The sequence below is a fragment of the Aptenodytes patagonicus genome, chromosome 16 (assembly GCF_965638725.1).
Source record: "Aptenodytes patagonicus chromosome 16, bAptPat1.pri.cur, whole genome shotgun sequence".
Classification (NCBI taxonomy): domain Eukaryota; kingdom Metazoa; phylum Chordata; class Aves; order Sphenisciformes; family Spheniscidae; genus Aptenodytes; species Aptenodytes patagonicus.
In genome coordinates, this window is record NC_134964.1 from 14,165,033 (window position 1) to 14,177,469 (window position 12,437).

Genomic DNA, 12,437 nt, shown 5'->3' on the forward strand with positions numbered 1-12,437 from the left:
ACTTTGAGTTTTTTCTTCATATCAGAGCAGCTTCAAGAGAAAGGATGGGGAGTTTCATTTCTTGCTTTCCTCATTGTAACTATCTTGTAATTGAGTTATAAAGCTGCAGACTATATTAATAATAATAATAAATGTGAAATGATGCACATGAGAAAAAATTAATCCCATTTTTACACACAGAAATGGTTTCTAAGATAACCATCACTACTCAGAAGAGATCACACAGATACAATAGCTATTCCTCTGAAAACATTAGCTTCTATGCTTGGTAATATTTCAAAAAGGGATATCGATTGTTTTACGTTATTAGGAAAGGAATAGAGCACAAAGAGAAACTATTACATGAGTGTATAAATATATGATGTACTCACAGCTTGAATACTGCATGCAATTCTAGCTACATGCACCCCAAAAGGAGATGAATGAACTGGGGAAGGCTTAGGGAAGGACAATAGTGAACAAAGCAATGTGATCTCTTCTGAATTAGGAATTATTAAGGAGTATAAAAGCATGGGTGGAAAAAGAGAGTAGATAGGAAATAATGTTTCACTGTAGAGGACAGCAATTAATTTTTCAGATGGATGGCTCAGAACAAATAAAAGTCGTTGCTCTTCATACATGCAACTAACTTACTGACACAGGATGTTGTAAATGCTAAATGCTTACAGGAGTATAAAAATGACTGAATAATTTCATAGAAGAAATCCATTAAGAACTATTTAATCTAAAGGCATAACATCAGGATCAGGGATTCCTTGAACCATTAGCTTTTGCAGGCTGGAAGAGCACTTTGGGTAAGCAGCACTAAATGTGTACCCTGTTCTTATATTCTTTCCTGTACATCTGTCCTGGCCATGGCTGGGGACAGAACAATGGGTTTGAGGGACAAAATACGGCTGTTCTTATGTTTTTGTCTAAAGGTTTTATGGGTTGAAGTGGCCCATGGCAGAGGAAGGAATTATATCTAGGTTTCTCACTGAAGGAGAGGAAGATGGGAGGAAGAAAGCCGTTGATTTTAGGAGTTTTCAGTCCCACCTACTTTGGTGTGTAAGACAATTTTGTGCTTTCTCTGATTAATAGCTCACCTACTGAGACAAACAAATAGAGAACAGAAATATGGAATACAATTCATGTGACTAAAAGTAGCCAGCTGACACCATTTTAGACAGCCCTGTATTTGACAACAGTTATTCTCAACTATATCCCATCCCCCAGTCAAAGCTTTGAGAAAATGCTGATCTTCATCCCTACGTGTCAACATTTGTGTGCCCAACATAACACCCCTTAGACATCTACACTTATAAGACACTGTTACTTCTACTCACCACCACCTTCATAACTAAGAAAAGCTTTAATAAGAAGATGTAGGAAGACAGGACAGACTGCAGTGATCAGGTGCAGGGCTCAGCCAGACAAGTGCACTGACTGGCCCCATTTTACATGCGACCGGCCCCTTCTACCCTTTTCTGTTTACCCCCCTTTTTGTTCCTCCCTGCATGTCCCCTCATGGGTTTGTACAGCTCTGTCAGTTCCTGCACCCACCCCAACCCTGTCTGGGATCTCCCCTTGTTCACAATCTTGTCAGTCATGAAGTCCAGGATGATCTTCCTGGAAGTGGCGCCTGTAGTTTCTTGATAGCCCATCGATTAGTGTGACTGGCGAGGTTTGTTTCTTCTCATTGTCTCCATGTTTGTTTTGTCAGGTCTGTGTCTCTGTATATATTGTTTCTGGTTCCCCCTTTTAGCTTAGTTTCCCAACTGACAAGCTCCCTGATCTGGTAACCTTGCTGGAATAAACATTTTCACATGCCTTCATCAAGTAGCGTGACTGACCGGGTTTGGTTCCCATCACCTCCTCCCTTACCATTTGTCAGTCAGGTTTGCGTCCAGGTATGTTCTTGTTTATGGCTTCCTCCCTTTCTTACTGTCCCTTGTGGTGTCAAAAAAGGTCCTTAACCAGGTACTCTTAAAGGAGCAGCCACTCTCCTTCCACATACCCTTATAGAGCAAGTCAAAGTTATTCTGGTTCGACGTTCAGCCTGCTCCATGACATCCTCTGCAGGATAATGGAGTGGCACAGAAGCCAGGCTTCTTCCCGCAGGCTGAGACCTTGAGTATGCCTGCAGGCCTCCGGTATTGTAAACCTACAGGCCAAGACTGCAAGCCTGCCTTGTGGTCCATAAGCTGGCAGTTGTCTTACTCTGTCCCAAGCTTGAGGCTGGTTTCAGGCTTGCCAGCACCCCATACAGTGGTGTAAAGAAATTTAATAAGAGAAAAATTCTGCCTCACTAAGTCTTCCTCCTTCTCTATCAGCATGTGTAGATAGACAGAGAGGATATGATGGGATCCATTAAAATCATAGTCTGTAAAGAAATAATTGTGCACAATTAGAAAAAAACCCATCTTGTTGGTCAAAGCAAGCTCTTGAAGTCAGGAGCCAAGTGTTGCCTTATTTGGCATTATCAGAGCTGTCTTTGGGTTCCTCCATCCTCCATCCTGGCACAGAGCAGTGTGAAAAGAACAGGCCAGTGCAGCTGACTCCATACAACCTTAAACCAATCCTGTCTCTGAGTAATTAGCAGAGAGATCAGAGCTTCAACACGTTTACAACTAAAGAGTAAATTATTATTGACCACAGCTTGAATGCTGTGTGGGCAGGAGGTTACATATAAAGAGCCACAGCTGAAGGCAACCTTATTCTTTGTTACCTCAGCATCTCACAGTAACTCACATCTGCTTGCTTCATACTCTGACCATGGCATCTCCACAGCTCTGCAAAGAGGTGGAATATGTAGGGGCATTTTCCTCTCATTCCCCACTTCTAATGTTCCAGGTCATGCTTTACATTCAATGTCAAGGATATACAACCCAAACCACTCCAGTGTGGTGGCACAAGCAGAAGCAGAAGAGCTGTGCCATGCCATGCCATTCCTTGGAGGGGCCTTCTACAAACTTTGCTGCCTCCAAGCCATATGAAGGGCACAGGATAACTAACTGTGAAGGCAGTTGAAATTGAAAATATATGTAATATAGCTGATCTTTTCCTAGACATTAGATTTCTTTTCTACAGATCACAGTAATGTGGAGAGGAACACAAGATTTTCTGTGGGATTTGGCTCTAGCTCAAGAGTTGTAAGGCTCTGTGTACAGTTCAACTGTTGGGAGAGACTACACAAGGTGTATAAATGTTTGATAGAGCATATGCTCAAGACAATGGGCTGTTTTTGAGTTAACACTCTCTGTCTTTTCTTTAACCATTCCACACAGATACTGAAAGCAGATTTCCTCCTGGGCTCTCTGAAGGTAAGGGTTTAACAAATAACATGTAGTTTTGCTAATTGATCCGGAGCAATGACTGAAGCTCACCCAGACAATGGCAAGGACAAGTGGCAAAAGACCATGTTGTAGAAACAGGTTCACTGAAAAGGATATATGCTGTTTTAATCAATATGAGCATATTCACAGTTCTTGGTAGGAAATACTCCATTTATTGGGAAAGAAAAGTGACAGATACTCAAGCTTAGCCAAGAGGACATGAGAGACAGTGACAGTAACGTCTTTTTGTGGTGTAACCTGGGATTCTGGGATTTACAGATGATTAAAATTCACCCCCTGCCATCTGCACAACTACTGGAAGCCTGAAACTGAGGTTATGTTCAGAGAGGAGGCTCAAAGTACAATTCAAGAAGGGTTTAAGCTTATCCTGCCTTAAGTTAGTTTCCTCTGGGGTAAGGTCTAGAACATTATATGCTGACTTTGGCTTATCACACAGGTCCTGAAACCAGAACAAAGTTCAGGACGATCTTGCCTCCTGTCTGATAGACAGATCTGTTTATGCACAAAGAGTCACCCTCACAGAGAACTTAATACGCATCATTCCCTTCTAGGTTTTCTGGGGAAAGTTAGTGATTGAGTGACTGGGAGAGTTCACCAGAGCAACAGAAGGAACCCTCCACACATGTGCCTTCCATCCTAATACCAAAAAATGTTCACTGAAATCAGAGCTGAAAGGGATGGAAGTACAGGTTATTCTCCCAGAGAATGCTGCCTTCTCTGTTCATGAACGCATAAAGATCTAAATTTTACACTATTTCCTATCAAAGACTTTCAGTAGTTTAACAGACTGTGCCCCTCAAGAAATGTTCTGATAACCTATTGTCATCTTCTGATGCTCTGCTTAACTTTTTCATGGACACTGTGAAATAATTTCTCTCTTTCTTTCATGTTGCTTCCCTTGAGCCACTTGGAGGCAGGATCACATAGGCAAAAACACTGGGCTCTATATACATAGAATAATACTTTCAAAGTACGTTGAAGGTTCTGGATTCTGTGCTTTGAAATTCCTGGGTATTAAAGGCTCTTGAGAGATGCAGTCCCTCAAAGTCCTGCAAGGTGTATATCCCATAGCAGAAAGGTTTTGCTGAAAGAGATCAGCACTTCTACAGCAATGTGTCTAAAACCAGCATTACAAATGCCTTCAGACTCCTTTCATCATTTTCTTGCACATAAAATCACTCCATGTTGATTGTTTCAGTACTGTGATAAATGGGAGTATTGGAAGTATAAATCTGAGTTGTTCAGTTCTGTCCTTTTATCTTTTTTAGTACCACAGTACATCAGACAGCCCATGAAGTAGCAGGAGTTTAGAATTTTTTTTTTTTTTTTTTGCTAGCCTGTATATTAGCTTGCCTGGGGAAGAACATTCTGTTTATACTAGTTCCTGCCTACATTATTTCTACCTGTGTTATTTCCAGATGCTCTTGAATTATCCACATCAGTCCTTCTGACTGTAGCAACCAATAGCATCTACTTGTGTTGAAGAATTTTTACTAGATATTGCTAAATATGTAAAACAAAACTGAGCATAAAGCAGTTTTCTGAAATATTTCTACTAGACAAATCCCTAACTGAATGACTGGTACATATTGGTACACATTAATTGTCTTTTAATGATTCATAACCAATATTACTCTATATATGTTAAAGCTAAAAGGTACTTTGTAATTGAAATTCTTTGAAATGTTATATCAAGTACTTATTTACCTAGATAATACTATGCTATTAATTATTACCTTCAATATATATTATAGTCCTTTATTAACTAATTTTGCCACAGATCTAGAAAGATGTTTTATATTTTGTTCATATTATAAACAGGTTTGGCTTTAGATAGGTGATGATTGACCCTCACAATTTGTTCCAGTGCTTGGTACAGACAGCAAATAGTTGAACTTCCCCTGCTTGGTATTTAAACATAGAAAACAGGAGGGTGCCAAGAATACCTCCTCTTAGAAATAATGTGTGAGAGCCAATTTTCTTCACTTATGGATCTTACTTGTGCCTAAATTTTTAGATGTCTAATAAAACAATCTAAGTGGCTATGTGTACGTGGCTTTGAGAAGTATGTGGCTGTGCAGCTGTGTGAATAGCATGTGAAGATACAGCAGGAGAGACTTTTGAAGACTTCTAGCTTGATACTCCCTCTGCCCTCACTTGGGCACACAGGCATCCCATTTGAGGGGGATGTCTTCAAAGACAATACACCTCTGTCTACAAAAGGAACTTTCTTTATTAGGACTTCTTCAGTGGATACTTAAAATTGAGGCAGAAGTTAAGTGCCTGACGTTGATTAGTCCTCTTCTTCCTTTTAGTCATTGAGCATGACCACTTTCTGGATAAATATAAATTACAAATGCACAGGCTCTCTGAAACCTTTCTGAATTCCTCCAGAGCAACTCCAGCCATGAGTTCAGATGCAGAGATGGCAATCTTTGGAGAAGCTGCTCCCTATTTATGGAAGCCTGAGAAGGAGAGAATTGAAGCCCAGAATCGCCCATTTGACGCTAAGGCAGCCTGTTTTGTAGTGGATGAAAAGCAAATGTATGTGAAAGGTACCATACAGAGTAGAGAAGGTGGCAAAGTCACAGTTAAAAGATATGATGATACAGTAAGTGATACCAACTGTTACTCATACTTGATCATCCAGTTCAGGCAGTTCCCTGGCTTAGATTTCTTCTCCTGTTGTTCCCTTCTGGTTTTGTCAGACTGTGACTGTGAAGGATGATGAAGTCTTTCCCATGAATCCTCCCAAATTTGATAAAATTGAGGACATGGCCATGATGACCCACCTCCACGAACCCGCTGTGCTGTACAACCTCAAAGAGCGTTATGCAGCCTGGATGATCTACGTAAGTACCAGCAGCAGTCTTCCTTTGGGTAGCAGGAGGAACTGCTCTGCCAGGCTAAGTGGAAGCCAACGTGCTGTCTCCCTTCCTCGCAGACCTACTCGGGTCTCTTCTGCGTCACTGTCAACCCCTACAAGTGGCTGCCGGTGTACAACCCGGAGGTGGTGTTGGCCTACCGAGGCAAGAAGCGCCAGGAGGCCCCTCCACACATCTTCTCCATCTCTGACAACGCCTATCAGTTCATGCTGACTGGTGAGTCATTTGGCAAGAATGGGAAATCCTGACATACGCGGGGCTGGCTGCTTGGTCAAGGAACACTTGACAGTTCAGGCATCTTAGGTGCTGTTCTACTCAGTGCCTGATGGCAACAGCTCCCATAGTCCTACGGCACAACTCAAGATTAGACTGCCTGTGGCATCTTAATGACCTCTGTGCTGTCAGATAATGAAGGAAAGGCAGTAGCTAGCTATATGGCTTTATGCCCACATTCCTAGTAAGGAATTTAAAGAAACAGTAAGGAAGGAACACAGCAGAGAATCTGATTCTGATTAAACAATATTTAAGCCAAGGTCTATACATACAAGAAAACAAACAGTAAATGGGAAGCCTTATAAAGAACCACCACTTGGAGTTAGATTTTGGGCTGCTCCATCCCTCTGCGCACAAAAAAATCCATATGCAGACTAATGCAGAATTTACCTTATCTGGTTACAAAGTGATAAATACAGTTACAATATAGTTCTTTCCCTTGAAGTCAGCTAGTTATGTCTGAGGAACAGAAGCCCTCCACACCTCATTTGAATGGCTCTCTCTGTGACTTTGTTTTCAGATCGGAACAATCAGTCAATCCTCATCACGTAAGTATATTGTGGTATGTGTGACAAAGCTGACAGAGAAGTAAAAATGTTTCCTGTTTCCTGTAACAATTAATATTTTCATTTCAGCAGTGGAGAATCCGGTGCAGGGAAGACTGTGAATACAAAGCGTGTCATCCAGTACTTTGCAACAATTGCAGTTACTGGTGAGAAGAAGAAAGACCAACAGCCCAGCAAAATGCAGGTATGTCATTGGCTCCCCCTTCTAGTGTTTGCCCAAGACTGTGCCTGCAGAGCAGAAAATATCAATGCATATTTTTGGGTTGCAGGACTATCAAAAGGCAGAAAGTGTAGTGCAACTGAGGAGACAGTCAGGATGCACAGCCCAAGCACACCTACGCTTGTTTACCCATTACCTGGCCTCCATCCCTCTGAACACTAGTGGAACTCTACTTAAAGAAACATCTTCTTAATGTGGGAAAGGCCCAAGACTCAGTTTCTCTCCAGTTTCCATCTACACAGGGGAAGTCTTCCAGGGAGAGGAAGATAATGTAAGACAGCAGTTTTCTCTGTGCTGTCTGTCTGTCTATGTATCTATCCATTAGCATTCTATGAGATTGGCCACATCCACAGCACCTGAGTGGCTGCAAGTGTAAAGAGAGCAGTCAGTTCCCACTGGCATGTGATTGTGCCATTCCTATTCCTTGTTTCATTCCTATTGACAGGGGAAGTGCAGGAACTCTGAACTCCAGAGTGGTTGTGCTCAAGTTAAGAGTCATTTCAATTGCATCAGGCAGTAGTTTCCACTGGCTTGTTCTCCTGCCTGTGGTCAATGTAACAGCCCTGAGGGGCAGCATAAGAAAAGGGACAGATTTGGGACAGCTGGGACCACTTGCCTGACAGTTAGAAAGTAACCTCAGAAAGGATCCTTCCAGGGAAGAAAGCACATGCTCTGATGCCCCTTTCTGCTGAGCAGCCCAGCTGCTGCAATCTGAGCCCACCGGTGCATTTGCAAGGCGTGGGCTTCATTCCCTAGCACAGAGCAAGCAACAAACATCCTTGCGGCACAAGTGTGTGTCACCACAGTCTGTGAGATGGTATGTGCATCAAAGCGTGTGACACGTGTCAGCGTGTTATTTGAGTACCCAAGGGCACAGCAAACCTAAGGAGATTCCAAGGCTGAATATTCTTTTCTCACTCAGAGGCAGGTGTCTGTGATTGATGGGTTGTTGTGGCCAAGGCAAGTTCATCACAAGCACTCTTTCCATCAGCACCATTTCAGAATCTCCCGGGCTCAGTTTTCACCAGCTGCTCACTATGCCGGGACTGATCTCAGAAAAACTTTGAGACAGCTGAGAGATGTACTGACGGTGTTTGATATAAGGAAAATCACCTAGCTCTCAGATGGACAACAACCTGTTCTGCCCTCTTTTGAGTTTATTCACAGAATACTCTATTTTCTTAGTATTCACAATCTCTGTAACAGTAGCATGTGCCTTTTCATAAGAACATTAAATAAAACACTCAGGTTATAGTTCTGTCTAGCCCAGCATCCTATCTCAGATGCAGGCTGAAATCAGATGCCAGGCAAGAGTATATGAATAAGGGAAGCATGTAACAGCATTTCCCCAGAATACCGTCTCAGCCTTCAGCACTTTGTCACCCAGCCTGTAGACAAGACTCCAGAATGAATTTGTGTAAAGAATTGCCATGTTTTCTTCCATGCTGTTCTTCATGCTCGATGCTCCCTTCTGAGTTCCCTGGTCACAGCTGTGCACTAAAAAGAGGTTTGGTGTTGGTGTAGTCAGCTGCACTGACACACATCTCTTCTCTTAAATGAGGAAGTTCATTTATAAAGCTGAAAGATACATGTGAGAGGGCATTACTCTAGGGATTTGGGATTTTTTGTTAAAAAAAAAATACAGAGAGCTTCGCATGCTACTGTGTTGCCTTAATTTTACAGGGTCCACCTTCTCGGTGGACTAATAAAAACTAATTTAAACCCATTGTGCCATCTGCAGACAGTGTTGGGAATGGCGCTCCCTCTCCGTTGCAAGGCGTTAAAGGCTGCACTGAACACCACGTACAAAGATGCAGCAACGTGAGCCGTGCCGCTAACCTTCCATCTGCATAAAAACTGATTTGTTTTTCTCATTCTTTGTTTTCCATCTCTGTCTTGGAAATTATCCCTGGCAACACTTTCATGCCCTGACTATGTAGGGATCAATCATGACTTTGCTAGAAGCCGTGAGAAAAGCTTTGCTCTATCATTTCAAAAAAGCACGCGGTGGCTCTGCTTCCTGGACCGTATTGCACAGAAAAGGAGAGACATAATGTCACAGAAGCTTCTTTCCTCCCATATTTTTGCAGTTCACAGGAGTGATACAACACAATATCAAAACTTTACGTCTTGATCATTCCTCCTCCAGTCATGCAGCAAAAAACTCAGTTTCTGTTCTCTGCTTTTTTAAGTTTGGTATTTGAGTCTCAGGCTTTGACCATGTCCCACTCTTCTTTTCGAAGCACACCTGGAGATGTATTTCTGCATTCTGAAAGGCTGCTGGTTGTTTGAATGCAATTGCAAAACTTTACATTCTTCCTTGCTAGGTGCTTCCTACTAAAGGCTGTACCTCTCTGTGTGTCCTGGGCTCGAGTAACCTCCAGAAAAAATCCCAGAATTTTCACATTTTCTTTAGCTGCCATGGCCTTTGTGAATGGGAATGTGGAAGCACCTCTCACACAGATTTCAAACTCCCTGAGCTCCACTGTAGGGACTCTGTATATGGTACGCAATATATGATAGCAGGCACAAGAAGGAAACGAAATACAGATCTGTCTTTCAGCACTCTTCCCTTTGAAACCAACAGTAATATTCATGAGCGATGGCTGATGAGCGCTTAAAAACTCTGCTAAATTTTATGTTAAAATCACGTATGCAGTGTAAAAATGATCTGTTTGTAATATCTCCCTTGCAATATTTGTTATTACCCAGTAGTGAAGTTTGATAAGAAGCTTTTTCTCCTGTAACTAGGGAACTCTGGAGGATCAGATCATCCAGGCCAACCCACTGCTGGAGGCCTTTGGCAATGCCAAGACTGTGAGGAACGACAACTCCTCACGCTTTGTGAGTTCATTTCAGATTTGTTGGAATGCAGACATCTAATACATGTCTCATTCATTGATCACTATAACCAATGGGTTGATCTGTACTGCTTGATAGGGAAAATTCATCCGGATTCACTTTGGAACAACTGGCAAGCTGGCCTCTGCGGATATCGAAACCTGTAAGTTGGAGCATGTCAGCGCATGCAGAATTTGTGCATTTATGATCTCAAGTTTACCAGGAGACTAACGGCATCTCTCTTTTGGTTAGATCTTCTGGAGAAATCCGGAGTGACTTTCCAGCTGGCCAGTGAAAGGAGCTATCATATTTTTTACCAGATCATGTCCAACAAGAAGCCAGAGCTCATTGGTGAGTGTCAGCGGTGCTGGACTTGGCTCAGTGAGCGCTACCTCTTTCCACTGTGACCTGCCCCAGTGCCACCAAAGGTGCCCTGTACACCTGCAGATCACCTCCTTATCTCCACCAACCCCTACGACTTCCCCTACGTGAGCCAAGGAGAAGTCACTGTTGCCAGTATCGACGACAGCGAGGAGCTGCTGGCGACGGATGTGAGTGCAGCGGAGCCCCCGCGGGGCGGCCCCGCAGCCAGACCCGCAGCCGGGCAGGCCCGGCCGGCCCGGGGCCGCCAAGCACCGGGCTCTGCTGCCCCGCAGCGGCAGCGTGGCCGGGCCGGTGCCGCACACGCTCGGTGCGGGCGGGGAGGCGGCGGGAGAACCCCCCACCTTCCCACCGCAGCACATGTGCCTGCTAACAGCACCTTGTGCTTCTCTGACCTTCCCCGACCTGCCTGTTGCCTCCGCAGAGCACCGTGGACATCCTGGGCTTCAGCCCCGATGAGAAGGTGGGGATGTACAAGCTGACGGGGGCCGTCATGCACTACGGGAACGTGAAGTTCAAGCAGAAGCAGTGGGAGGAGCAGGTGGAGCCAGACAGCACAGAAGGTAGCGTTGACTGCAGGGTTTGCCTGTGAACTGCACCAGGAGACAAAATAGCAACCCCGTCCCATAAAGTGCCCAACACTTTGAGAGTGATTTTCCCTTCCAGAAACTAAATTTTTTAAGTTTGTTGCAAGTTCCACAAAGTCAATGATTTAATTTATGCTCCGCAAGGAAAGGGAGAGATATAAAGATGAAGCATTGCTGCAGCCCTCCAGGCGTGGAACAGGAGTGTGCTGCACCTGAAACACTGCCTGTGTTGGGGGGAAAACATTCTCCATGGGACTGGAGAGGAGCTTCTTCAAGCTATTCTTCACAATAGGTGCATCTGAGTAGCGCCGAAAGTAGGCTCCTTGTAACAGAAACATCCTAGAGGACCAGGACACCTTTCTTTATCTCTTTTGAACTCCTTTGCTGTCTCTCATCCTAGTGGCTGACAAAGCTGGCTACCTGATGGGTCTGAATTCTGCTGATTTGCTCAAGGCCTTATGCTATCCCAGGGTGAAAGTTGGGAATGAATATGTAACTAAAGGACAAAATGTCCAACAGGTACCTAGACAGCTGATCAGCTTTTCATTTTGTTCAGACAGTTCTTTCAACTTTAAAGCTAACTCAACTTTCATTACTGCCATGGCTGTGTTTCTTACAGGTATACAATTCAGTGGGTGCATTGGCTAAATCAGTCTATGAGAAGATGTTCCTATGGATGGTTATTCGAATCAACGAACAGCTGGATACGAAGCAGCCCAGACAGCATTTCATTGGTGTCCTGGACATTGCTGGCTTTGAAATTTTTGATGTGAGTTGCAGTAGGTATGCTTGCCCATTGATGACTTTTCCAAACTAACTGGCATTTTTTTGTATTTTGAATTTGCAGTTCAACAGCCTGGAGCAGCTGTGCATCAACTTCACCAATGAGAAACTGCAACAGTTCTTCAACCACGAACTTCAACAGTTCGTGCTGGAGCAGGAGGAGTACAAGAAGGAGGGAATTGAATGGACATTCATTGACTTTGGGATGGACCTGGCTGCCTGCATTGAGCTGATTGAGAAGGTAGAGGAAAGCTTTTCATTTTAGAAGAGCACATTTCTTTCATGGTCATTTATTTTAGTCCAGTCATTCTTAATAAATTGACACATTACTGTTGAATGACCGTCTCACATAAGAAGCAGCAGTTTATAAAATCAAAGCTTTTGGAATGACAGGCTGCCTCTGCACAAACAATGATTTCCTGAACAACACGACTGGGGTGGACAGGAGAGGGGGTACACGATGTTAATTTGGTGCTTTTAACAAGACTGCCTTTAACAGTAAGGTGAACCTCAAGTCTTCCTCCTTGCAGTAATGGATAGAATTAAGTTCTTGGTTCTAGCAACAC

At 43.5% G+C, this 12,437-nt stretch overlaps 1 pseudogene; it reads left to right on the plus strand.

Annotated features, from left to right (window-relative positions):
• The first annotated feature begins 5,742 nt into the window (after positions 1–5,742).
• The window catches only part of LOC143168050 (myosin heavy chain, skeletal muscle, adult-like), a 34,921-nt pseudogene continuing 28,226 nt past the window's right edge, over positions 5,743–12,437 (plus strand).